Genomic DNA, 6,000 nt, shown 5'->3' with positions numbered 1-6,000 from the left:
TCTGGCGGTGACAAAATAGAGGGACGGTCACTCTCAGGGTGGCTACTTTACTACTTTAGACGGCGGCAGGGAAAGGCGAGGGCCTCGCGTCACTCTTGTGCTTGAAGCAAGACTATAAGAAGCAAGAAGCAAGGCTGGGCAGATAGTAAACGGCTCGGTGGAGCAATGAACATTGGACGCTGGACACGTAGTGAGCACTCATGACTCAATAGGCATTCAGCATACTTTTAGTGGTCTCTTATAACAGTAGCATTTTTAAGTTAGCACATCATCAGACACTGAGCAGAGGACTTTGCGGCGAGCGAAACCTTGTCGATATTTCTATAATGGACTAGGACTATAGGACCTAGGTCCTAGAGAAAGGGTCACCTCAGAGACAAAGGCAAGGCAACGATAAAAACCACAAAACTGTCTCGTAAGTGCCCACATCACGAACGTCTCTGTCGACTTTTGTAATTGCCATTACCTAATAATAAGTGACCGGCATAGGTGTGATCTCATTCAATGCGTCTTCAGGTGAACGAAAAGAGCAGCACTGTTCTTGGTATAGGTACCTAGCGGATTGTGCAATATTACCGGTATCGCATATGAGAATGTGCTGTTATTCATATAAAAATGTAGCGTCCTTCGTCGACCTCTCACAGAGACCAGCACGAAGCAAATGACGAAACAATGTGTTAATTTAGAAAAAGCCTGCCGGATTTTCTGATTAGCCTTGCCAAATTCAGCGAGGATGTCATACGTGTATGACAGCCGTGCAGTTGTGGTAAAGTGTCGTACCACCGCAACGACATGCACTAAATCAGTGATCCAGTTGACCACTGAAAATACGAACCTCACAGGTCGTCGGAGAGGCGTTTCAGGAGCAGTGATATTTAAATCCATCTTTCCATAAATCCGTTAGAATGAAAGTTTTTAATCAAATCTACCATCAACAGCAAGTTATGACGCTGACATACTGTAAGACATTGACGGTGTATCTTGCTGCGTGGGCAGAGTCTGGACAGGCCGTTGGCACGGGAGCAGCTCCACCCGCAGCCGTCAGCGCCCACCGTCCGCCTCTGCACCTCTCACCGCTACCGTCCATCGTATCATCACGCGCGCCCACCACGTGCTCGTTAAGTGGGTTTATGGTGTCCCAAAGTACACTACACGAGGAAGACATCTAAAATATCACGGATGTAAAAGCCTCTTATCGATTCTGAAGCATCTCCAAGTTTCATGGAATTCGAGATGGACCCAGACTGTGTTTCTTATCTTTGATCGCATTTATCGCCTGTCACACGGAGGACTCGATCAAACCGTTACAATTGATGGCCGTATAAAGCTTAGCTTATTTTCTCAGAGGAAGAATGGTTTGTTGAAGTCGTTTAGAAGCATAAAGTAACTGCAAAGCAAAGATAAAACGTAAAATGCATCAGTTATATAGCTGTGTAACCCGACTGGGTAGATTACCGAGAAATGGAGCACTTGCTATTTGTTTTTATTTACCTTTATGGATTTATGGCAGGTATATGACAAAGCATATGACATGGAATGAGGTCGACAATGTCATCATGGTGTAAGGAATCTGACGTTGGAATATGGAAAGCACGCAGTACCTAAAGCACTTCAAACTTGTAATTGATGCTCAGTTCGAGGAACTGAATGAGGCTTGCCTTTATGTTTCAAATGCCATTTAGGTAATAAGTGTCGTAATTAAGCAGTAACCAGTTCTTGTTGCTGTTTCGACACTGGTGCCTGAGGTTTATATTTTATACCTAAAGTCTGTAACCTCATCTAAATAATGGTATTTGTTTGATTTCATAGTTTCGCTGACTTTGCCTATTACCTAACTCTTTCGAGTCAATGCATTTGTACATTTGAGGGTATGATGGCTTAGAGGACTCAATTTCAAATTAACTTCCTGCCGTGACCTGTGAACAAAATTACTTTACCTTTTCCTAAGGTATCACTCGGAAATTGTTAAACATCGTGTCGCCCGACGTAAAAAGGTCTGTAGCGTGCAGGACTACCCGTTTAAATTTAATTTACGGTCTCGCTCCCCTGATTGGTCGGGAGCCCTAATGATAATAGCGCGGAGGTGTTTTTTACGGCTGCACGGCTCATTTGTCGAGAAACATGGCGTCCGCTGAGTCTGTAAACAGGCCGACACGAGCCATCACTCGGCTCCTATCTGAGCTGTCACCCGGCGGCCGGAACTGCGGGGCCAGGGGCACTTCGACGGCTCGGGGTTGAAGGGGTGGGGTTACAGCACATGGGTAGGGCTACAGCCCGGCTCTGGGACAGGGTATCGCGGCCCGAGGCTGGGTCATAAGACATTTCCAGAAAGGAGCCAGCTGACATCTACTGGCAGACAGACAGTCTGGCTCTTTTTCTCATGGACAACTAACGGCAGACAGTGGCAGCAGCACCAGCCGCTCGAGTGTCGCCGGTCCGTTTGCCGTCGCGACTGCCCCGTCTAACTTCTGACTGCCCATCGAGTCTCCGACTGCCCGTCTAGTCTCTGACTGCCCGTCTAACTTCTAACTGCTCCGTCGAATCCGAGTGCTCCGTCGAATTTCTGACTGCTCCGTCGAATTTCTGACTGCCCCGTCGAGTCTGTGCGGTCAGCTCCAAACGGAATTCCGCTCTCTTCCAATTAGTGGCCGGTCTGTCCGCTCTCTGCCCTCCTCTCTCTCCCACACTCTTTCTCTCAGAATTGGTGCGTGCTCCTGCTGCGCTGCCGACCGAGTCGACAGTCCGACGAGCCCTTCCTTACGACCGTATCGATTCAACGGCTGGCTGTTTGCATAGCGGACGGTCGCGGCGGCGGCGCCGTGCTGGCGCATGTTCCACGCGCCACGCGCCACGCGCCGCCGCCTCCTCCAACCGCAGACCGGCGACGCCATTTAAGCAAATATTTTTCGCCGGTCTACAAATTAGCCGGCGCAGTATGACGGATGGCCGGCGTAATGTGGCGCGGCGGCGGCGAGGGCGGCGCGCCGGCGGCGGCGGCGGCGCATAGTTGCCGACTCGGGTTACGGCGGCGCCGTCGGCGGCGTGACGCGCTGTCGCACCGCGTTACGCGCGGCCGTCACAGTGGTGCGCAGCCCCCTCCAGTCACCCCCCCCCCCTCCTACAGATGTCAGACGGAGCGGGCGGGAGCGGGCAGAGGGGGCGACAAACGACCGGCGCCCGCTGAGTTGTGGCCGCAGAGGAACGACCTTTTTGCGGCCGTCTTCCGACCAAAGTTTGTGCTGCCTTCTACCTGCCTCATAATTCTGTCACCATGAGCACTCTAATCTGCCCGTGCCCGCTCCGCGTGTCCGGCAAGTGTCAACTCCGGCGTGATTTGGTTGTTCATTAGTGGAACTCTACCTTCGAGTGTAAAATCTATGATTGCTGCCCTGTTTTTGTATTTGTGCTCTGTGGTGACTGTGCGAGCGGGACGGCGGCCGCACCGCTCCCCTCGCCCCACTTCGTCGCCTCCGACACTCGGTGACGTCATCGTCGTCGGCGTCGGCGGCCGTCGTAAGCAGGCGAAGACGGATGACAGGCGCATGAGAGCCGGTAATTTTAGTACCGCAGAACCCAAAACACGGGGCAGTGACTGTAACGAGCGCCTAACGACACTGCTATTGTCCGTCTGGACGTGACGGGGTCGGCGGAGGGTAATGGAGAAGGGAGATTGGCCGGTGCATCGGCACCAGTAGAGCTGATATAGAGCCTTGAGGTGACTGTCAATTTATTTTGGAAGGTCATTGGAATGGCCAGTGCATGCGACTGTCTTAGATGAAATAATAATGAAAGCGATGACAAAGAAAAAAAGTAAGAGAGAGAGAGAGAGAGAGAGAGAGAGAGAGGAGAGAGAGAGAGAGAGAGAGAGAGAGAGAGAGAGAGAGAGAGAGAGAGAGAGAGAGAGAGAGAGAGAGAGAGAGAGAGAGAGAGAGAGAGAGAGAGAGAGAGAGAGAGAGAGAGAGAGAGAGAGAGAGAGAGAGAGAGTAGAGAGAGAGAGAGAGAGAGAGAGAGAGAGAGAGAGAGAGAGAGAGAGAGAGAGAGAGAGAGAGAGAGAGAGAGAGAGAGAGAGAGAGAGAGAGAGAGAGAGAGAGAGAGAGAGAGAGAGAGAGAGAGAGAGAGAGAGAGAGAGAGAGAGAGAGAGAGAGAGAGAGAGAGAGAGAGAGAGAGCTCGGCGTCACTCGCGACTCGCACCCTCAGACTGTTTGGCGGTCCGCCTGAGCCGGTAAAAACTCCGACCGTCGATAGACTCACCAGTAATTGGACCCGACGGATGCACCGACCGGCCATCCACATCAAGATCAACCGAAGCGGAAAACCCTACCGCGGTGCAAACATACCGAATGGAAGTTGAACTTCGCGGAGCATCAAAGGAATCGCTCACCCGAGACCGTTCAGTGCGCGTTGCATGACGCGAAAACAAGTCGCGTGCAAGCATGATGCTACTTACGTTTTTGTGAATTAGTCATTGATAATTAATCTTGACGTATATCAGGCAAAATGAGACGTTTAAAAAGAGGGCTGTTATCAATTTCTCAGCAGACACAATGCTGTTTGTGAGCCTGATAACGGACGGCTTTGATCGGTGAGTGAGTCGGCGCAGGAATTGTGCCTAGGTAGAAAGGGGAGTGTAAACGGAGCAGTGTGAACGGGACAGAATGACAGCACGGGACGAGTAGAGTCACGGAGCGCGGCCGGGCAGAGTGACGGAGCGCGGACCAAACAACGAGTCACCGGCTCACTCGAGAAGAGCGTGTCCCGTCTAACGATGTCGAGAGCTCGTGAGTGAAAGGGCGCGGTCGGCACGGCACGAGCCAGCTAACAACTGGAACAGACAGTCCAGCGCATGCCAATGGCACAAGAAAGCCGGACCGAATCGCCGCTCGCTGTGTCCGCTCGCCGACGGCCGTCGCTGTTCGCCGGCTCGGTAAAAACCGGCAGCGCCGACAGCGCCGACAGTTGCCGATGCAGCTCCGACAGCGGCCGACAGCAGCCGATGCAGCTCCGACAGCTCCGACAGCTCCGACAGCGGCCGACCGCAGCCGACAGCGCGGCCGCCGCGATGGCCAATGGCTGTCGTCGGTCCGGCCGCTGTTCGGTGGACATTTTGTGACCGTTCTCGATGGCAGCCCGTCTGGTCGAGACCGCGGACGGGTGACTGCCGCCGCCGCCGCCGCCGCCCCTGATCGGTAGTCAGCTCACGCGCGCGCCGGCCGCCCAAAATGGAGGCGGCGGCGGCGGCGGCGGCGGCGGCGGCGGCGGCGGCGGCGGAGCGACCATCTGGCCGATCGCAGCTCCGCGACCCGGCGACCGCACCGGGCCAAATTGGAATAGCTGCTGACGACGCGATCGCCAGATAAGGCGACTCTCGCCCGAGTGCTGATCACATCCAGTCATTAGTCGGCGTCTCGGGTCGAGCGGGCCGAGATCTGATAACGGTGGCGCGTCGGGCGGCCGGCTACCGGGCCAGCCGGGCCGGCGACTCTGGCTGCTCTGAGGCGACTGGTCACTGGTCGCTCTGGGATGACCCGATCCCAATGGGCACTGGGGCGACCCGATCCGGCCGGACATGGGGTGAAGTGCGAGCTTGCGCGCGATTGGGGAGCACTGACTGATCAAGAGAAAAGTAGCCCGTCAAATACTAACATAACGCTTTTCAGCGCATGAACAATAATATAAGGGAACAATACAAATTGCCAATGGCAAGTTGGCAACTCCCTTAAAAAATTCTGGTGGCTTGATTGATATTTATGAGAAGTGACGCTAATCCTGCTTGGCCTGACTTGATACCTTTCTCTAGGAGAGAACGTGATCGGACGTCGGCGGAAGATGTCCTTGCGTATAAAGTGCACGTCATACTGAGTAAAATGCGGACGCGGTCCACAAACAAGCACAAAGATTCGCAACACTTGCACTAAGAGCGGTTTGAGCGAGTCACGTTGACCGTTTTACGCTGAAGCACGTTGTAATTTATGTGTTACATACGCAATGCGAAGTATGATT

The sequence above is a fragment of the Amphibalanus amphitrite genome, unplaced genomic scaffold, assembly GCF_019059575.1.
Source record: "Amphibalanus amphitrite isolate SeventyFive unplaced genomic scaffold, NRLGWU_Aamphi_draft 000976F_arrow, whole genome shotgun sequence".
NCBI lineage: Eukaryota > Metazoa > Arthropoda > Thecostraca > Balanomorpha > Balanidae > Amphibalanus > Amphibalanus amphitrite.
The sequence above is the reverse complement of the archived record's forward strand: the minus strand, read 5'-3'. Positions refer to the sequence as shown.